We start from the raw sequence: 23,176 nt of genomic DNA, 5'->3' as shown, positions 1-23,176 counted from the left end.
CTCTCTATCTCTGTACAACCTCTGAGTCTTAAGCACCCTTGCCTATAGACACCCTTGCCTATCAGGCTGTTTTTTCCTAAATAGTGTCCCCAACAAGCCTTGGACTAATATACCTCTGTGCCTTTCTGTTGATGCTTTTCCCTTTGCATGGAATGTTCTTTTCAACTTCTTTACCCAATGAACACCTACTTTGGTAATCCAACTAAAAAATCTCTCACCCGTTGCACACCTGTATTCTGAAAGCACTTTGACCAGACTTCTGTTACATTATACTGTGTTAGTTATTCCTATGTCTCTCTCCCTTGATAAACAGTGAGCTCTTGGAGAGTAGGGGTATCTTATTTAGCTCTGATCCCCAGAGCCTACTATAATGCCTGGCACTTGCTAGAAATTCAATAAATGTATGGTCGTCCTAGCTGGTTTAGCTCAGTGGATAGAGTGTCGGCCTGTGTACTGAAGGGTCCAGGGTTCAATTCTGGTCGTGGGTACATGCCCGGTTTGCAGGCTCAATCCCCAGTAGGGGGTGTGCAGAAGGCAGCCGATCAATGATTCTCTCTCATCATTGCTATTTCTCTCTCTTTCTCTTTCTCTCTCTCTGAAATCAATAAAAATATATTTAAAAAACAAAAATAAATAAAAAATAAATGGTCAAAATAAAAAAATAAATAATATATGTATGGTCAATGAATTAATTCATTGCACCCGGGTGGCATGGCTCAGTGGTTGAGCATTGATCTATGAATCAGGAAGTCACAGTTCGATTCCTGGTCAGGGCACATGCCTAGGTTGCGGGCTCGATACACAGTAGGGGGCATGCAGGTGGGCAGCCAAACAATGATTCTCTCTCTCATCATTGATGTTTCTTTTTTCTTTTTTTAAATATATTTTATTGATTTTTTACAGAGAGGAAGGGAGAGGGATAGAGAGCCAGAAACATCGATGAGAGAGAAACATATATCAGCTGCCTCCTGCACACCTCCTACTGGGGATGTGCCCGCAACCAAGGTACATGCCCTTGACCAGAATCGAACCTGGGACCCTTCAGTCCGCAGGCCGACGCTCTATCCACTGAGCCAAACCAGTTAGGGCATCACTGATCTTTCTAACTCTCTCTCCCTCTTTGAAATCAATAAAAATATATTTAAAAAATAAAGGGCATTGCATGGCTCTTCCTCTCAAAAACTAATTCTTCCACTAAGAATTATTAGGTAGACACCAACCTACTCCTTCTCCTTGTCTAAAATGTTCTCCTCTTTAGAGCCATTCTTTGGATTTAGAGAACCAAGTCTATAAGCTTTCTGATGGCAAGGTCTGCATCCTAAGTATTTCAATAATATACTTTACCTGAAAAAATAGAATAGGAAAAAATTAATGATCTCATTCACTAATGCTAAATCCTTTCTTTCTGGAATTATTTTGGTTTGCTAGTGTTTTGCTTTTTTTTTTTTTTTTTTTGTCTTCTTTTTTAAAAAAACAAATAAATAAATCTGCCTACCTTTTAGCCAGAACCACCATCTTCCAGTAATTCGCCAAAATGACTAACACAAAGGGAAAGACAAGGGGCCCCTGCTATATGTTCTCCAGACCTTTTAGAAAACATGGAGTTGTTCCTTTGGCCACATACATGCGAATCTACAAGAAAGGTGATACTATAGACATTAAGGGAATGGCACTGTTCAAAAGGAATGCCCCACAAACGTTACCATGACAAAACTGGAAGAGTCTACAGTGTTACCCCGCATGCAGTGGGCATTGTTGTAAACAAACAAGGGAAAGATCTTTGCCAAGGGAATTAACATACATATTGAGCATGTTAAGCACTCTTAGAGCTGAGGTTGCTTCCTGAAACATGTAAAGGAAAATAACCAGGAAAAGAAGGAAATCAAAGAGAAAGATATTTGGGTTCAACTGAAGCACCAGCCTGCTCCAGTCAGAGGAGGATACTTTGTGAGAACCAACGGAAAGGAACCTGAGCTGCTGGAACCCATTCACAGTGAATTCATGAATTCATGGCATGGTAAGTGTAAAAAAGAAAAAAGAAAAAACAAGACCTCTGTACTGTTAAAAAAAAATAAGCAAACAAACAAACCACTTAATGTATTTCATTTTAAAATCCAGTGTCCAGTCCTAGCTGATTTGGCTCAGTGGCTAGTGTCAGCCTGCAGACTGAAGGGTCCCAGGTTTGATTCCGGTCAAGGGTACATGCCCGGGTTGCGGGCTCAATCCCCAGTAAGGGGCGTGCAGGAGGCAGATGATCAATGATTCTCTCTCATCATTGGTGTTTCTATTTCTCTCTCCCTCTCCTTTCCTCTCTGAAATCAATAAAAATATATTTAAAAAGAAACAAACACATAAACACACACACACACACACACACACACACACACACACACACACACACACAGCCCAGTGTCCAAACTGAACAAAACTAGCCGAAAACGGTTTGGCTCAGTGGATAGAGCATTGGCCTGCGGACTGAAGGGTCCCAGGTTCGATTCTGGTCAAGGGCATGTACCTTGGTTGGGGGCACATCCCCAGTAGGGGGTGTGCAAGAGGCAGCTGATCGATGTTTCTAGCTCTCTATCCCTCTCTCTTCCTCTCTGTAAAAAATCAATAAAATATATATTTTTTTAAAAACAAAAAACTAAAGTAGTCAAAATGCTATGCTCCTATAGTTTATCTTTGTAATGTATATATACATATACACACACCTATAGAGAGAGTATATATACAAATCTCTTAAAGGATAATGGAAGAAAACTGTAAGGAAATCTAGTTTGGCTTCCACTTAATATTTAATTGTATTCCATGCTGGAAATGAAGTCAACCAATATGAAATAAAGATGAACACCTTCTTGGATAATATGTTGGTATTTTTGAGCAACAAATACCATAACATAATATCCAAATTGCTCTGCCTCATACCCTTTTCTCTTATCCCCCAAAGAGCAGGTAATATATGGAACAGAATTAGAAAGACCAGGAAATCGATTCTCAGCAAAGTATACTGTTATGACAGCACTTAACTCACAGAAAGCAGGGCCACCAATTTTGACGTTCACATGGCCTTTTCTACCTTTCTAATTGTCAAGGGAATGGAGAGTTAAGCAGAATACACCTTCAATAGCCTTAACCATAAAGTTCATCAAACAGGTTAGCACAAAGGGTGTGTGATTTAGTAGAAAGAGCATATGATTTAGCACAAATAAGAAAATGTCCAAACTTCAACATCGTTCTAAGTTTCATTTATATAATTAACTTTTACCTTTAAGTTGACTCATGTGTTTGTTTTTTTTTGGTTTTTTTTTTCTTTCTTAAATAAATGTATTTCAAAAAGCAACCACCCAGTTGGTTGGAGCATTGTCCCGTACACCAAAAGGTTTTGGGCTTGATTCCTGGTCAGGGCACATACCTATGATTGTGAGTTTGATCCCCAGTCAGAGTGGAAATGGAGGCTACTGATGGATATTTCTCTCTCACATTAATGTTTCTCTCTCCCTTTCTCTCTCTCTCAAAAACAACCACACAAACATATCCTCAGGTGAGGATTAAAAGGAAAAAAAGCAGCCTGGTCAGTGTGGCTCAGTGGTTGAGCGGTGACCCATGAACCAAGAGTTCCCTGGTTGATTCCTGGTCAGGGCACGTGCCAGGGTTTTGCAGGCTTGATCCCCAGTAGGAGGCATGCAGGTGGCAGCCAATCCATGTATCTCTCTCATTGACGTTTCTCTCTATCACTATCTCCCTTCCTCTCTCTAAAATCAATTAAAACGTATTTTTTTAAAAAGCAACCAACACTATTTTAAATGGAAAAACCAGTGATACTTCGCAATAGAGGTTATCCACTGAAATGAGTTTATTAACACAAATGATATTAAATCCTAGCTGGGGGCCCTACCAAAATGTTAGAGATGTAAGAGATCACTAACCCCCCAAACTAAGGACATTCTCTTTGACATAATCACAAAGATTGAGAAAGAACGGAAAAGAGAGTAACTTGCCCACTGGAGAACTCATTGCTATTTAATGCTGTGTCCCTGTACAACCTAAAATCCTCTTGTTTAGAAACATTGAGCTCTTTCACCGTAGAGCTCCATGAGGGAATGTAATTCCACCTCTCCCAATTAGGCCTAAATAAAAGAAACTATTCACATTAGTATCTGGTAGAGTAGGTAAGAAATCTTATAGCTCAGGGCACCGAAGTTCCAAAAATCTAATCCCTGAGGGAAAAGGCCACTTCATTTCCACTAACTTAATTTTTTTAACCCCTCCCCCCCCCTTTTTTTTTTTAACAGAAGAGGTTGAGGAAACAACTAGAACATAGATCTGGAAATGAACAAGAAATACTGTAGGTGAAGATTCCTCCCAAGGTACTTACTTGGCAGAGGCCGGAGCATCTGCTTCTGTATTAGAGGTGGCGACTGTTTTGAGTGGTAGGGGCAGGCGCACTCTCATGGGGCATTGACTTCTGGGCCTCAGTAGCTAGAGCCAGGGACTCCGGGAGCGGGGATACGGTGTCAGGGACTTCCTGGCTTAGTTCCTGGCCCCCTGATGGCTCCTGGGCATGTGCAGATTGGCTGAGCTCAATCTCTTGAACTAAAGTAGTGCTCATGGGGGCCTGATGGGTGTTATACAGGGCCTGAAAGTCCTGGACAGCCAGGGAGACCCATGGGTCCACAGGATGGGTCTGAAAAAATGGGGCTGGCTTAAGCTGGATCAGAGAGCCCTGGGAGGCCAGAGCCTGGGTCTGGAAAGCCTGAACAGGTGGAGGCTGAGTTCGAGAGGCTAGAGAGTGACTCTGGAAATCCCTCTCTGAGTCTACTGGGATCGGGAAATGGCTCTGTGCAGCCACATGCACCAGGGGGTGGCTCTGGGAGACCATGGAAGTTGCAGTCTGTGCAGCCACATGCACCAGGGGGTGGCTCTGGGAGACCATGGAAGTTGCAGTCTCGGTATCAGAGACCAGAGTGTCCAGAGGCTGACCTGTAGAGGACAGGGGGACACCAGGCAGGCTCGCAGAGGCAAGAGTGACTAGAGGATGGCTCGCAGAGGCCAACGAATTAGGTAGGCTCTTAGAATAACTAATAGTTAGAGGCTGACTAGCAGAGGATGATGGGACCATAGGCAGGCTCTTAGAGGAGACAATGGCGGGAGGCAGAGGCTGGTCCAGAGCTGATGGGGTGACCTTTGGCTGCACCAGATGGCCTGATGGTCGTCCAGCCTCGGGGCCCAGAGGACCAGCCTCAGGGCCTGGGGGGCCAACTCTTTCTGAACGTTTTACAGCTTCCGGTTCCGGTCCCGGGCCCAGCTCTTCTCTGCCCCCGTCTTTAGCCTCGCCACTGTGTCTGACACTTTTCCTTCCGTCATTGTCCTGGTCCTCTTTTGATAGCGGATTATGTACCTGGATTGTGAGGGACCTACTCATAAGTGAAGCAGTACTTTGGAGGAGTCTCCTGCGGCGCTGCCCCCGTCGGATCCGCGCCAAGGTGCTGGTGATGTTTAAGTTGAAAGAGAAGTGCTGGCTTAGGGTGCCCATGCGGATGGGCCTCTTCCAGGTCTCTTCGGGACTCAATTCGATGTTGCCGGTGTACCAGAAGACCCACCAGAGGAGGCTGAGGAAGATGATGATGGAACCCAGGTAGAGTAGCAAGTCGTAGAAGATCAGGTCGGAGAAGATCCCCGTGAACAGCACCGTCGCGCCCACCGCGTCGAAGGCGACGCCCAGCCAAAAGAAATGCCGGCAACGGCCCAAGCCCCTCAGCCTCCCGGCCTCCAATTCCGAGTTTCTCGAGAGCTCCATGACCTCCCGCTGTCGCCGGCGCCTGGTCCGCAGAGGTGGCTGGTTGGATGGCGCAGTCCCAGGCCGGCCGTGGCCGCTGGATCCCCATAGCAACGCCTGGCGGGTGAGCCGCGCAGGGGGCGGGGCCAGAGAGCGGCCAGCCGGGCCGCCTCTCACCTGCCGGGAGGAAAAAGGCTGCCGCCCGGGAGGAGGACGCAGGCGCCGTACGATCTCCTCGCCCGCGCGGCCGCCTTCTCCGCATGCGCAGTTCCTCCCGTCCTGGCGCCGTTCGCGCGTTCGCAGCGTGCACGCAGGTTGGGTCCTTCGGGCGCTGCGTTTGGAGGATTGAACTCTCCGGACCTTGGGCCGTGTCCTCGCCAGCATTCCTCTGCCCTCGCCCAGGCCTTCCAGAACGAGTGCGAGATCCTGTAGGAGAGCAGAGGGCAAGGACCCTCTTCTAGTAACGACCCCCTGTCAGCCAGTACAGCTTGCCCTCGAGTTCCCAACCCCCGGCCCCCCTTTTTTTTGTGAAGAAGTGACTAGGTTAGGGTATGTTATTACCAATTTTTTTTTTGTCTATTTGCCGAATAGTGACTGGGCTAGGACATACTTGTGCTACTTAATGGCAGACCTAGAGATGAATTGTCGGTTTACCTACCCCTCTCCAACTTCTTCCTTATTACCACTTGTTGACCAGTTTGTCCAGACCCTTGGGAAGGCTTAAACCATTACTTTTCCCACTATTTCCATCAGAGTAAGATAGCAAAACTATCAGAATGTAGGAAAACTGGAGCCCAAGAACTACAATAGCTTAAAAATGAGCTCATTTCAAACTTGAGAATAGGGTGTGGGAAAAGTAAGTTTTAAGACCTGCTATCATTCAGGTTATAGTATTAGTGAAAAGTCATAGGCCCTTGAGGTTCCTCAATTCCAAAGGTGGAATTTTTAAAAAGAGCCTTTTTTATTTTGGAATAGACTTAGGTTTACAGGAAAGTTGTAAAGATGGTATAATGAGTTCCTTGATACCCCCAAACACTCAGTATCTGCCCTTTGTTTTTTAATTAAAAAAATATTTTTTATTGCTTTTTACAGAGAGGAAGGGAGAGAGAGAGTTAGAAACATCAATCAGCTGCCTCCTGCACACCCCCTTCTGGGGATGTGCCCACAACCAAGGTACATGCCCTTGACCGGAATTGAAACTGGGACCTTTCAATCCGAAAGCCGATGCTCTATCCACTGAGCCAAACCAGTTAGGGCTCCTTTGGTTTTTTTTAAATGCATTACAAAGCTCCTTACTTCTTTTTATAAGTGTTTCTAGAAGTTTAGGAAGCCATGATTCATGAACTTCTGGAACTAATCAGTAAGACTACTTCTGAACCTCTGTACCCCTGAAGTATGCTAAGGGGTGCCGGATGTCACAGTATACTGTAAAATATGGTCCATCTTTCTACGTCAATTTTCCTTAATAGTGAGTACTTTAAGCTGTTAATATTACAAAAGCAAACATGTATTATGGAACAGAATCTAAAATGAACAAGTGGAAATTTTGGGTTAAATTCATAAGATATGTTTATTAAAAAAAAGAAATATTATTTAATATGCCACAGTCTACACAAAGTTTTAGTGTATTTAAACATGATAGATCTTCCAGGAACCACAGTTTCTTAGTGGTAAGAAACTTGAGAAATCTATACTAATAATAGAGAAATATGCAAATTGTCTGGGATGCCATCACAGTAACAGTAATGACCAAAGAGCAGGCTGCATGGGGCGACCAGGCTGGCAGGAGGGTTAGTGAGGGACGATCAAACGAATGAATAGCAGGGGCAACCAGGCCGGGGGCGGGAGGGCAGTTGGGGGCGACCAGGCCAGCAGGGGGGCAGTTAGGGGCAATCAGGCAGGCAGGCATGAGCAGTTAGAAGCCAGCGGTCCTGGATTGTGAGAGGGATGTCCGAATGCCGGTTTAGGGGGATTGGGCCTAAACCGGCAGTCAGACATTTCCCGAGGGGTCCTGGATTGGAGAGGGTGCAGGCTGGGCCGAGAGGACCCCTCCCCCGTGCACGAATTTCGTGCACTGGGCCTCTAGTCTATAATAATCCTCTCTAATAAAATGGTAATATGCAAATTAACCATCACTCTGCTACATAAGCCACGCCCACCAGCCAAGCCTCGCCCACCAGCCAATCAGGGCGAGTATGCAAATTAACCCCAATCCAAGATAGCTACACCCACAGAGAGCAAGGTTTCCCAGGTAACAGAGCAAGCCAAGCTTTCCATAGCTGTTGCAGGCCTAAGCCTCCACTCAAGCTACAAAGTTTCAATTATAGAAGGTAAACAAATTCAAACAAACGGCAGCAGAATGGAGCTTGAGAGAGTAGGCCAGGGTTGCCGGCGGCAACAGGGGAAGCAAAGCTTTCCGCACACCCTGGCCGGGCTCAACCGCTTAAGGCCACAAAGTTTCAATTGTAGAAGGTGAATTAACTGCCACAGAAATGGCTGCCGGAGCCCCAGGCTTGGCTCTGCTCTAGGCTACAAAGTTTCAATTGTAGAAGGAAAATAAATTCCAGATACCAGGGCCTCCCCTTGGGTTGCCAGGGGGCGTGGCCGGCCTGCAAACCACCACAGGCCCCTTGCTCAGGCCGCCCCACACCCCAAGGGAACCCCCACCCTTATCTGTGACACCCTTCAGGGCAAACCAGCTGGCCCCCACCCGTGCACCAGGCCTCTATCCTATCTAATAAAAGAGTAATATACTGATTGATCATCACTGCAACACACAGTATAGCTGCCCCCATGTGGTCAAAGATCCTGCCCCCATGTGGACACAAGATGGCCACCACAAGATGGCCAGCAGGAGAGGGCAGTTGGGAGGCACCCGGCCTGCAAGGGAGGGCAGTTGTGAGGGACCAGGCCTGCAAGGGAGGGCAGTTGGATGTGACGGGGGACCTTGGGCCTTGTGCCCCCCCACCCCAGTGCCAGGCTGGGGGACCTGAGACTGCGCCCCCCCGCCCAGTGGGGCTTGACGTGGGTGGGACTGGCTGGGTCTGGGTCTCACCCAGTGAGGGTGGGGCCAGTCGGGCCTGGGTCTCCTGTGTTTTCGAAGCAGGTGCAGGAGGTGGGCAGAGACTTGACTCTTGGTCCCACGGCGTGCCCCAGACTCTGACAGAAGGGAGATTTTCATATACATTTTACTAATTTTCTTTCATCTCTGACACTTCTATTATAGAGAAAAGGCAAATAGCAATATTAAAGTATTTCCTCTTAATTAATTTCCCTTTTTTAAAAAAATATATTTTATTGATTTTTTACAGAGAGGAAGAGAGAGGGATAGAGAGTTAGAAACATCGATGAGAGAGAAACATCTATCAGCTGCCTCCTGCACACCCCCTACTGGGGATGTGCCCGCAACCAAGGCACATGCCCTTGACCGGAATCGAACCTGGGACCCCTGAGTCCGCAGGCCGACGCTCTATCCACTGAGCCAAACCGGTTTCGGCTAATTTCCCTTTAATGTGCACGAATTTTGTGCACTGGGCCACTAGTCCTATATAATAAAAGCCTAATATGCAAATAGACGGAACTGCGAAACGACCAGTTGCTATGATGCACACTGACCACCAGGGGGCAGACGCTCAATGCAATAGCTGCCCCCAGCCCGCAGGCCCCAGGCCAGCCAAGGCAGGTGCCAGCGGGCCCGCCCCCCCCCGATCACCCCAATGGTCGCCCCACAGATTGGCCCTGATCGCCAGCCAGGCCTAGCGATCCTCCCCATGTATGAATTTTGTGCACTGGGCCTCTAGTTTAATATAATAGAAGACTTAGCTTTACACTGTATCTGCAGGATAGGGAGTTGCTTTCTTTCTCTGTTGAGAAGTACTGAGAAACTCCTTCATTTTGTTGAGAAAATAAAACAACCCTGCCAACCAAAGACCCCTTTATACCACCAATATAAAAGAGAGGGGGAGGGCACATGAAAGATAGCATGAAATTTTTGTGTTACCTTTGTATCAGGATGTGCCTCCTAAAGGATGTGCCTATTGATTTGGGGACTAACTTGGTGCCCTCTCAATAGTAAGTTAAAAGCTTTATTCCTGTACCCCTGACTGCTTTGCTGAACCATCTCTGGAGACATATTTCTCTACATATGCAAGTGCTGAACCTTTCATTTTCTGGACTATTCCTATGAGTTTTATTCTTTTCTTTCTCATATAGTATGTTAGTAAGATTTATTTGATAAAATATCCATTTATAGAGATATTTGATGGCTCCTAATCTTAGCATGCTATAGTAATTTTTACAGACTTGGGATTGTTTCTGGGAGAAATCCTGCTACAAATTTAGAGGAAGGAAAACACATTCAGTCAGAAAATGAATATACAAAGTATTGGGACTTTCCAGGAAAGTAAGTAGGGATATAGCCAGTGCCCAGCCAAGTCACATTGGACCCAGAGGTAAAAGAGAAAATGTGTTATCAGTACACACACTCTCTTTACTAATTTCTTAATGGTTAATTTTTCTGCAATGTTAAAGTAGTTGAAAAAATGTTGGAAAATCGAAAAATAGGTATATTAAAACTCACAACATTAAGTTTAAATGTAATATTTATACCAATACCAGGACTTATTACAAATTTACATTCCTGGCCTTACTGGAGGCAAACATCAATAATATTTTTTAAATGTACTTCTTTAGTGTATCTTGTTTTCAATAGAAAAATGGCCATCTTTTACATTTTAATTTGTAATTATGAAACATCTTGCATAGGACCCCAACACTGTGACTGATATTGTTAAAACACACACACACACACACACACACATGAAGGTCATTTTCAAATTTAGATAAGATTGCACTAAGTACAATTTGTGAATCAATTTTATTTTTTAAATATTTATTGTTGAAAGTATTACATATGTCCCCTTTTTCCCCCATTGACCTCTCTCAGCCTGCCCCACCCCCTGCCTCCCACCCCAGGCCTTCACCACCCTATTGTCTGTGCCCATGTGAATCAATATTATAATATCAAAACACAATGATGATTTTTAAAATATGAATTATTGATATTTCATGCTGCTTAAAATAATAGCACATGAAATTTTACACTTAAGTTGTCAGAATATTTGAGAACTAAATCAGTGGTTACTTGTTATAAATCAGAAATATCTACTGAAAATAATTTTTCACAAATTCAAATCTGAAGACAGTTTAATTTTTTATATCTCCATTTCTTTTTTTAATTACTTTATTGATTAAGGTATCACATATTTGTCCTCAAACCCCCACCCCCCATTCCCATCCCAAACCCCTCCACACGCATGCCCCCACCCCCCTGTTGTCCGTGATCACTGGTTAGGCTCATATGCAAGCGCACAAGTCCTTTGGTTGATCTATCTCCCTTATCCCCACCACCCCCCCTACCTTCCCTCTGAGGTCTGACAGTCTGATCGATGCTGTTCCTGTTCTTCAGTCTATGTTGTTTATCTTTTCCCCTAGATGAGTGAGCTCATGTGATACTAGGAATACACTTATAGGAACCGAAAATGAGACAAGCAATAATGGTTATGCTGAGAGGCAAATGAATCAGTCTATAGTGAGTTTCTTTCTGGGCCAACAGTTCTTTTGAGTCCCAATTTCTATGTCCAACAGTTCTTTATGTGTACATAAAAGCAATGATATCTCAGTTCTGGATGGTGGACAAATGGTGGTAATGCAGGTCCGACCCTCTCTGGTTTGGTCCTGGGAAATCTGCAGTGACGCACATCTGCTGACTGCTAGTATGGCAAGGCATCGTCAGCGTCTTCCATGTCTGGACTGTTTCTCTTCTGTCTTCATGGCTGGAGCACTCCTGTCAATTCCTCTCTGTATATCTCCATTTCAAAGGTGAAATGAGAATGTCTATAACATCCTAATGTTTTAAAATATGTATTTTTTTATTTTAGAGAGGAAGGACGAGGGAGAGAGAGATAGAAACATCAATGATGAGAGAGAATCATTGATCAGCTGCCTCCTGCGTGCCCCACACTGGTGATTGAGCCAAGCCCACAGCCTAGGCATGTGCTCAGACTGGAATTGAACTGTGACCTCCTGGTTCATACTCAACCAAGCCCACAGCCTAGGCATATGCTCAGACTGGAATTGAACTGTGACCTCCTGGTTCACACTCAACCACTGAACCACATGGGCCAGGCCCTAATATTATTAAGTATGCCTATTTCTCATAATACTAGTAATTGATAATTTAATCCAGTGATTCATACATTCCAGTTTATTATTTTTTAAATTTATGTTATAATTTAGACAGTATATTAATATCTTGCTGAAATGCTACATGCGACAAGTATATTTGCAAAGTTACTTTCCTTTGTTGTAATCAAGGGGATAAGCCTTCAAATAGGCATGAAGCTTTATGTATTGTCAGACTTTCTAATAACCTTTTAACACTTTATTCAAGATATCATCTCACACTGATAGGTTGCATAAAAATGTGTGATCTGTTTACATCAAGATGCTTTTGATTCTATCATAGTGTATTTCCTGATTTGATATTATATATATAAGTAGTAGGTGAATGTTAATTTGTGTGGGAAATGCCCTAATCTTTTTTTTTGAAATGCCCTAATTTTGATGTCCATTGTGTATCCTATCTATCTATAATGTTTTTATTTTATCTTATTCTTTTATTATTATCTCTATACATAAAAGCCTAAGTGATCGTTTGACCATTCAACTGGTAGCTATGATGCGCACTGACCACCAGGGGGTTAGTGTCACTCAATGCACAGGCATGGACACATGGAACAGACTGATGAATCTCAAAGGGAAGGGGATGAGGGGGGGAAGAGATTAACCAAAGATCTTATATGCATACTAGAGGCCTGGTGCACCAGTGGAGTCCCTCAGCCTGGCCTGTGGGGCTCTGGCTGAAATTGGTTCTCCAACATCCCCTGGGGGGTCCTGGATTTCGAGAGGGCGCAGGCCAGGCCGAGGGTGCATGAATCCGTGCCCCGGGCCTCTAGTTTTAAATATGTTTTTGTTGTTGTTATTAATCCTCACCTGAAGATATTTTTCCCGTTGATTTTTTGAGAGAGTGGAAAGGAGGAGAAGAGAGAGATTGAGAGAGAAAGAAACATTGATGTGAGAGAGACACATCAATTGGTTGCCTCCTGCAGATGTCCCAACCAGGTTGGGGATGGAACCTGCAACCCAGGTACATGCCCTTGATCGAATCAAACCTAAGACCCTTCAGTGTGCAGGCTGACACTAACCATTTAACAGCACTGGCCAGGACTATTTAAATATGTTTTTATTGATTTTAGAGAAAGATGGGAATAGAGAGAGAAACATTGATTAGCTGCCTCCTGCATGCCCCTTACTAGGGATCGAGCCTACAACCTGGGCATGTGCCCTGACTGGGAATCTAACCAGCAAACTTTTGGGTGTATGGGAAGATGCTTAATCAACTGAGTTACACTGGCCAGCAATATCTATAATGTTTTTAGAACAGATATGAGAGTAGTTAATCTGATCATTGAATTTGCAAAAAAATAAGTCCTTTATAAGATATTTTAAATGAGGAGAGAAACCAAGATGGCGGCATAAGGTAAACACCTAACTGTTGCCTACCACAACAATTTTGAAACTACAACTGGAAAACAGAGCGCACACCGTCCAGAACCACCGGAAAGCTGGCAGAGTGGAAAACCTACAACTAGGGAAAAAAAGAGAGGGGGACGCTGAGCCTCAGGAGCTGTGGAGGTGTGGAGATCCGTGAGTGTGGAAAGGGCGGGCGGCTGAATACACGGCTGGCTTGCTCGCAGCGCGGAGAGGGAGGGCAGCAGACGCTGCGTGGCTAGCTTTCTCGTTTGGGAGAAAAACAAAACCTCCGGTCTGCACTGAAATCCAGCCCCAGCTGGGGAGAAACTGGTATGTTAGGCAGTAGGAGAGGCTCGAAAGCTGCCTTCTCTCAGAGGCACGCCATTAATTCGGGCACGGAGAAACAGCCCCTCTTAGGGCAGAGCAGACGGGAAACCAAAGCTTGTCTGCGCCACCCTGAGACTCTGCCCCATCCAAGCTGAGCACAGAAGCTCTCCCAGTGGAGACACTGCTGATCCTCACAGCCAACTGGCTTGGAGATCAACTCCCGCCAGTGATACCAACAATCCCAACCACTCTGAACTCCAGTTTCTGGGGACACGCAGGGGACCCAGACGCCTACGGGACTCTCAGCCATCAGTCGGAGAGTGAGAGTGACTTTTCTGTCAGTGTGGACGACACCAGATTTCAACCACTCTCATAAGGGACACATTCAAGAGGCAGACTCAGTGAGCACCAAAGCCCTACTGTGTTTCCAGCACAGCAATTCTTCCGTTATAGACACAGCAGGCCCTCACAACCAATTGGACCGGAGGTCAATTCCTCCCAGTGTACCAACAGCAATCAGGGCTTTTAACTACACCAAGACTTTCCACTCAGCCCACAAAGGGAAGTACCAAGAGCGACCACCTAGGGTGATTGGGGAAGCTGAGCTACCGGCCCCTATAGGTCACCGACCACACAAAGCCGCTCCATCAACACAGGGAGGCAGCCAAAATGTGGAGACATCGAAGTATGTCACAAGTAGGAGAGATAGATGAAAGCAAACTAATGGACGACACAGTGTTCAGAACCATATTTATAAGGTTACTCAAGAATCTTCTAAAAACCGCTGAGAAACTTGAAGAGACCTTCAAGGACCTAAATGAGAATACCAAAAAAATGGAAAAGGACCAGTCAGAAATTATGCATACACTGTCTGAAATAAAGAATATACAGAGTAGACCACTGTACCCAAAGAGTCAAACCAAAGATCTGGAATATGAGGAAGAAAAAAACACCCAACCAGAGAGGTGGAAAGAAAGAAGAATCCAAAAGTGTGAGGATAGCATAAGGAGCCTCCAGGATGGCTTTAAGCGTACCAATATCCGAATTTTTGGGGTGCCAGAAGAGAGAGAGCAAGATACTGAAAACCTATTTGAAGAAATAATGACAGAAAACTTCCCCCACCTGGTGAAAAAAATAGGCTTACAAGTTCAGGAAGCACATAGAACCCCAAACAAGAGGAATCCAAAGAGGACCACACCAAGACACATCATAATTAAAATGCCAAGGGCAAAAGACAAAGAGAGAATCTTACAAGCAGCAAGAGAAAAACAGTTAGTTACCTACAAGGGAGCACCCATACGACTGTCAGCTGATTTCTCAACAGAAACTATGCAGGCCAGACGGGAATGGCAAGAAATATTCAAAGTGATGAATAGCAAGAACCTACAACCAAGACTACTCTACCCAGCAAAGTTATCATTCAGAATTGAAGGTCAGATAAAGAGCTTCACAGATAAGAAAAAGCTAAAGGAGTTCATCACCACCAAACCAGTATTATATGAAATGCTGAAAGGTATTCTTTAAAAAGAGGAAAAAGAAGAAAAAAGTAAAGATAAAAATTATGAACAACAAATACATATCTATCAACAAGTGATTATAAAAATCAAATGAATTAAAAATCTGAGGAACAGAATAAACTGGTGAACATAATAGAATTAGAGGCATAGAATGGAGTGGATTGATAATTCTCAGGGGGAAAGGGGTGTCTGTGTGGGGGGTATGGGAAGAGACTGGACAAAAATCATACACCTATGGATAAGGACAACGGGGGGGAGGAGGGAACAGGGTGATGGGGAGATATGGGGGGAAAAAAGGAGAAACAATTGTAATAATCTGAACAATAAAGATTTATTTAAAAAAAAGATATTTTAAATGATTATCATATTTGAATCCATAGACACAGAAGTTTTGCATATAAAATTAAGAACTGACCACGGTGGGGGGAAAAAAGAGGAACAATTGTAATAATCTGAACAATAAAGATTTATTAAATTAAAAAAAAAAAAAAGAACTGACCACGGCTTAAATGTTGGATAATCATTTGGGAGGAGGAGATGATGGTTTCTACCCTTTTATATAGCTGGCATAATTGCTCCATTATCATTTTTCTGGTCATGAGCATCTGTCAGTATCATCTTTTCCCAGTGAATTTCCTAAGCTTGTTCATATGAAAATTTTTTCACTTCAATAAAGTCAATACATCTTTCTTCTATTGTCACGACAGTACTCTTAATGTGAACATACCTTATAATATGACACATTTTTTATGATGGATTATATCTTTTACAATCAAAAGTGAGGAAGGGCCCTGCTCGGTGGTTCAGTTGGTTGGAACATTGTCCAAATGTGCCAAAGTTGCAGGTTCAATCCCTGGTCAAGGCACATGCAGGAGTCAACCAATGAACACATGGATGGGTGGAGCAACAAGTCAGTGTTTCTCTTTCTTTTTTTCTCCCTCTCCTCTCTTCCTTCCCCTATCTCTCTAAAATTAATTTTTTAAAAAAAACTGCCCTAGCCAGTTTTGCTCAGTGGATAGAACATCCACTTATAGACTGAAGGGTCCCAGGTTTGATTCTGGTCAAGGGAACATCCCCAGGTTGTGAGCTCTATCCCCAGTAGGGGGCGTGCAGGAGATAGCCAATCAATGATTCTCATCATTGATGTTTCTATCTCTCTCTCTTTCTCCCTTCCTCTCTGAAATCAATAAAAAAATATATATATTTAAAACTAAGGAAGAATGTTTTCCTCTTATGTTCTTAAACGTATTTCAGGTCTAATGAGATTTCCTACTAGCATTATAAGTTCCTTTTAAATTCTATCACACAAAAAAAGCACAGGTCCCTGTCTATCATTAGCTACATAGACATTATTATAAGCTATGAATTCTTCTAAATCCAGAAAGATTCTAGGGTTTTGGCTTTCAGGTGATCCTCTAAGTCTTAGAGTCTAAGAGGTATATCATTTTTTTTTGCATGTAACAACATCAAAAAATCACTGGCAAAATATTCAGCCTTTGTTTTTCCTCTGATTTTATTACTCTCTGCTAAGCATCATCTAGTAAACTATCAATCTGAGTATTTTTAAACCCTTGTTTTAGAAAACATCATGATGAAATATTGAATCTTTGTGGTAACATTCTGTTTATATTCTTCTAATCTTTTTTTTAAAAAATGATGAGAGAAAGAGAGAGAGAAACTGATTTGTTGCTCCACTTATTTGTGCATTTATTGGTTGATTTTTGTATGTGCCCTGACTGGGGATTGAACCTACAACCTTTTTGTATCGGATGACACTCCAACCAACTGAGCTATCTGGCCAGGGCCTCTTTCAATCTCTGAATATATATATATATATATATATATATATATATATATATATATATTTACTAGCAAATATTTGATTCTGTTGAATTACTGTCCTCCAAAATACACATAAAAACAAAATAAAGACAAAGATTCTTTGGCATAAGAGAACCATTAGAATTAAAAAAAAATAAATAAAAGTAGTTTTTTGAAAATGTTCAGCCATCATGTGAAATGGATTTTCTAAATTATGAGTCTATCCCAAGTTTAGGGTGACCAAATTTTTATAAAAACCATTTTATAACATACAAGAGATAATTATAAACTTAGGGTTTTTTCTTAAACACCAGAATGTATAAAACGGGAATTTTAAAAGAAGTACATATTAGTTTGTATTATTTACTTTTCTGTGACAAGTATGGTATTATTTAAACAAAACAACAGTAGGACTAGTTAACAGTGGCAGGAAATCTTAGTAATTTTAGAGTCTAAAAATTATGGGGTTTTGGTATGGGCCCAGAAAATTACAATTCTTCAACCTTTGGGGCTCAATGGAAGAACTCTGTAAATGGAGTTCTGACCATCTTTTATGGAACAGAGCAACCACATTTTCTTTTACTTATTCCACCTTCTTCAAGAAGAGAGTTAATTATCCAGAAGAAAAACGCTGTGTTCTCTTCTTTAGAATGTTCCCTTTTCTGTTTGTCCATTTTTTAGTTTAGGTGTGGTACAGTCATGCTTTCCAGTTGTATTATGATAAAGTTCTCAGTAGTGAGAGGTGTCCCCAGTACAAGATTCTATGCCAAGTTTGTACTCCCTTTTTAAAAACGAAATTTGTCATTCCAATTCTTCATAAATATTTTGTAGTTCTAGGAAGTTTCCATAAGCTCTTTACACACAATTATATATATATATATATATATATATATATATATATATATATATATATATATATAGTGATTTCAGAGAGGAAGGGAGAGGGAGAGAGATAGAAACATCAATGATAAGAGAGAATCATGATTGGTTGCCTCCTGCACAGTCCCCTACTGGGGATTGAGCCTGCAACGCAGGCATGTGCCCTGACCGGGAATCAAGCTGTGACCTCCTGATTCATAGGTCAATGCTCAACCACTGAACCATGCCAGCTGGGCTAAGATATATTTTCTTGTATCACTAAAAGGTTTACAATAATAGTAACAGCTTCACTTGAGTGCTTTCTGTGTTTCAGGTACTATGCTCACTAACCTCTTTATTTGAATCATTTAATTCTCACAACAGTCCTATGAAATAGGTTCTATTATTATCTGTGCTTCATAGTTGAAGAAAATGAGAAATGGAAATCAACTTATTCAAGGTCATATAGTCACTAGGTTGCAAATTAGTGCATAATATGGAACAGGGTAGTGAAGTGGAAGTCAGGAGATAACGCTTCAAGATTTACTATGTGCTCTATGCTGTGGCTGCAAATGCATTTGAGCAGAGTGCTCAGAAATAACTTATAGCCCAAGGTGGAGAGAGACACAAGGCATCAAATTTGTGTTTTAGGTGCTGGAATAGAGGTACAGACAGGGGACAATGGGGCCAATCAGTGGTAAACCAAGTGGAGTTTTCAGTTCTAAGCATAAATACTGAGCGAAAGGAGGACTTGAATGGGTAATGGGTCTTTCAGCAAGGTAGGGCAGTTGTGTGAACAAGGGATTATAAAAACACTGACATATTAAGGAAACTGACAGTGGATCAGTTTAGTTGATGTGGGTGCCTGTGAATTTGGGGAGAGTGGTAGAGAAGTGGAGTGGAGACACATAAGTGGTGAAATGAAGCTAGAAGGTTTTATGACATGATATAGAAGTTAGACTTTGTGAGTAGTGGAAAACCACAGACAAGTCCTAAGCCAGGTAATATGATCAACTTTACAGTTTTAGAGAGTGCCCTGTTAGATAGTGGGAAAAGTAGATTGAAGACAGCAAGCCTGTCACCAGGGATACCAGTTAAGATTAATGTATTATTTTAGGAGAGGGCTATTAGGAGGACAAACTGAAGCAACAGTAGTAGGATGTAGAATTTGTGCCTCCCCAAAAAAGTATTAAGAAAGTAAAATTGACAAGGGAAGTCTGAAGGAGCTTCTATTAATGGGCCACAGCCTGCAGGTTAAAAAAACAACAACAACACTGTCCTGAGGTCCTCTCTAGCCCAGTAGCTTTTATAGTCTGAAGGTTTACAGTGTGTCTTTTAAATCACAGGCTTGAAACCTCTGTGAAGTTGAGGACCAACATCCATCTTATTCACCGTTGCATTCCTGCTGAAGGATCCTGAAACATTTTAAAATAGCTATTACAGACCAAAAATTCAACACTCTTTCCTTTGACAAATAGAATTAAATTCTGTCATCAGATAAGAGATTAAAATTCAAGTTACCTCGCCTGATACAGGCAAAACTTTAAGAATAACCACATCAGAAGTTTTATGAAAAGCTGCTAAAGTTTAAACAATATGTGAGAAGATTTCAAATTCTTTAAGTTGGACAAGGCTTAGAAGAAATTATACCTGTGTTTTTCAATGCTTTTTAGTCACATGACATTTTTGAGTAACTACACAAAGTATTATTTTTATGAAAAAAAATGCTTGCTTTACTTACCTGATAGTAAAAAGTAGTGTTTATACAAGAACATAGATCGAAACATTTCAAGCCAAACAGCACAACCAGCAGTGGATTGTTAAAAAGCCATGTCATGTCATCTCTTTTTCATGAGGTAGGGTCTTTATTAGACAATCATAGCAACACACTTTCTCAGAGGAAGCTATTTTCACACTTAAGATTAGTTTTTTCTTTTTTAAAAAAATATATATTTTATTGATTTTTTACAGAGAGGAAGAGAGAGGGATAGAGATTTAGAAACATCGATGATAGAGAAACACCGATCAGCTGCCTCTTGCACAACCCCTACTGGGGATGTGCCCACAAACCAAGGTACATGCCCTTGACCAGAATCGAACCTGGGACCTTTCAGTCCGCAGGCCAACGCTCTATCCACTGAGCCAAACTGGTTTCGGCAGTTTTTTCTTAATTAAGACAATAATTTAAGTATTTACTAGCCAAGAAGGAATGTATGTATGTATTTATTATTATATTTTTAAAATTATTGATACCTACTAATGTTAGGTATTATTCTGTCTTTTTTTAAAGTATATTTTTATTGGTTTCAGAGAGGAAAAGAGAGGGAGAGAGAGAAACATCAATGATGAGAGAGAATCATTGATCCACTGCCTCCTGCACACCCCCTATTGGAGGTCCAGCCCGCAACCAGTGCATGTGCCCGTGACTGGAATCAAACCCAGGACCTTTCAGTTTGCAGGCTGACATTCTATCCACTGAGCCAAACTAGTTTAGGGCTGTATGTATTTTTTACAAAAGAATTTATTAACCAGATAAAATATGAGCAATTACTTGTTAACTATCCATGATAATACTTGTGTTTAAGTTTTGGAAATAGTAGATTTATTTTACATTGATAATGCAGTTTAGTTGGGAACTATTGGTCTCTCTTTTGTTTTACCTAATGCTAAAATCTGATGAGTAAATGATGTGACATACTTGAAGTCAGTGGTTATTAGCTCTGCCTACACATTACAATCACTTGGAAAATTTATAGCAAATACTGATGCCTGAGCCACATCCCTAGAGAGTCTATTTAATTGGTCTTGGGTATCGCATCAGTATTTTAAAAACAATTTTTTAGGTGAATCTAATGTGTAACCAAAGTTGAAAACCATTGCTTTAAACCATTGTTTCACATACCTCAGAGGCCAATTAATAGTGTAGAAGAGTAGAATGATCATCTGGATTTAAAAATTGAAATTTTATTTATTTGTTTCTTGTCTTTCTCCTCATTGCAGGCTATATGCTTGTTGAGGGCAGGAACTATGTCTTATTTATCTTGATAACGTCACAGCATAGCATATAACTGGGCATATAGTCTCTTAATAACGTATTTTGGAGTGAAGGAAGAAATAATAGGACTTGGTAATTATTTGGGCATGGGATGTGCAATCAAATATGTAACCTTTTTAAATGCACTTACTTATTGGGCACATGGAACCCTGAAGAGCAGTTGGGTCTTGGCTCTATAGCTCTCCTCTTCACAGGGACAGTCTTTGTGGGAGGGGGAAATATCCTGTGAGAGAAAAAATGCAAAGACCTTACTTAGACTTCAGCACACCTATGAATTATCAGGTAATATAAAAATCCTGAGAAGGGACAAAAGACACTCACCCTGCCCAAGTAGTTTCTGTTTAATCAACAGGGGTTATTGTACTGATCTTGTTCATGTTTTCTGGGGACCACCTAATTTGTGCTCTCTATAAGTAGTAAAGGCTATAAAAGCCAGTCCTTGACTTTTTTTTAAACTGATGGGTAGGTATAAAGTTACACAGGAATAGGAATTTTGCCATTCTTTATTCTAGAGGGCACTGACTCTAGGACTCAGGAAAGGTTTCGTAAACTGGCTCTGAAGAAGTTGCCCCTAAACCTGCCTCTTCTGTTGGTTATTTGATTATATCACTTACTAACATTTGGAGAAAACTTGGAATTATTAAGATGAAGAATTTTCCCTCTGCCCCAAACACAATATATATATTAAAAAAAAAAATCTTCCGAAAATGGAAATGAACTGAATAGAAGCAAAATCTTTATTGCTATAGCTTAAAGACTAATGGTTTAGGTTTAAGAAGAGAAAATAAAATTAAGATACATTTGAGGCTTGGTTCTACACCCAAAAATGAATAACAGGCTCACTGTGGCTCTTGCAGCCTAGATTAGGTTGGAGGTTCATTCTGTAGGTGGACACCATAGTGCTTTGCTTGCCTTTGACTCACCTTCTCCATTGTTGCACTATAGTATTTATGCGTTGAGTATCAGTACACAGAGAAGAACTAGTTCAAGGATAAAAGTTATCCAGTCATCAGTTGACAAAGCCATTCCAATAGTGAACAGCAAATATCCTAATATAAGGAGAATGATGAATTCATGGTGCTGAATCAAGAAATTCCCTGCATGCTGAATCTCTTGTGACGTGGTGTTTTAATTAAGGGTTCATGGGATCCCAGGCATGGTGGATTTTTGTCGGTGGCAGGAACAAGAGAGAAAGAATTACAAATACCATTTAAAGGCTGACTAAAGAATTTTTCATTTTGAAAGTCTTAATGCTAGGTTTAATCTAATAGAGGACAACAGTTATTTAATTAACTATATGCAATAAAGTTTTATTGATGTGACTATAGAGGTGGACACAAGTGGCAATATGAGAGAATGGATGGAGAGGTGACAGGGAATAAGCAGGAATGGCCTCCTAGCAACATATAGGTTTAGTCCTAAGACATGACTGAGATATACTAGGCAGAAGTGGGAGGCATAGTCTAGCTTGACAAAATAGTAGTAAGCATCAAGGCAGCATGGAGTGATGTGGGATCATATACAGGGTGGGGCAAAAGTAGGTTCACAGTTGTTCATATGGAAAATAATACAATAATTAATAAATAATAATACAAGAATAAACTCTGTGTTTTGCATACTCACATTGTAGACCTACTTTTGCCCCACACTGTATGGGTAATGGCAAGTAACTTAGTATGGCCAAGATGAAAGCTGGGTTCTGTGAAGAAAGGAGACCCGTCCAAAAAGCCTACGTATTCCAAGGGACTTCAGGACTGGCCCTTAGGCAATAACTCTTGAGCCCTTGGAATAAGCTGCCTAATAAAAACATTTACATTTAAGATTCACACTTATTTAGTCGAGAATGATGGATATGAGTGTCAACCTCTAAACCAGGAAATCATGATTCAATTTCTGGTCAGGAAACATGCCCTGCGTATGACTTGATCCCCAGTAGAGGGCGTGCAGAAGGCAGCCGATCAATGATTCTCATTGATATTTCTATCTCTCCTTCTCCCTTCCTCTCTGAAATCAATAAAAAATATATATATTTAAAAAAGAAAGAAATGGAAACACTTAAATGAGAGTTCGCCACCTGTAATAAAGAGTCTGGCTCCATTTTACCAGTAATAAAAAGAGAGAGATTTGTTGTTCCACTTATTTATGCATTCATTGGTTCATTGTTTTTACATTTTTAAAATTTATTAATTTGAGAGAGAAATATTGATTTGTTGTTCCACTTATTTATGC

The 23,176-nt window shown here is 41.7% G+C and overlaps 1 pseudogene across 1 annotated transcript; it reads left to right on the top strand.

Annotated features, from left to right (window-relative positions):
- The first annotated feature begins 1,534 nt into the window (after positions 1-1,534).
- On the top strand, positions 1,535-4,321 carry LOC307110424 (large ribosomal subunit protein eL21-like; annotated as a pseudogene). Its single transcript has 2 exons — positions 1,535-2,017; positions 4,293-4,321. The product of its transcript is annotated as a large ribosomal subunit protein eL21-like (transcript).
- Positions 4,322-23,176: the final 18,855 nt, after the last annotated feature.

The sequence above is a fragment of the Cnephaeus nilssonii genome, assembly GCF_951640355.1.
Source record: "Cnephaeus nilssonii genome assembly, chromosome: 2".
Lineage (NCBI taxonomy): Eukaryota > Metazoa > Chordata > Mammalia > Chiroptera > Vespertilionidae > Cnephaeus > Cnephaeus nilssonii.
This window is presented reverse-complemented; position numbering and strand designations above follow the sequence as displayed.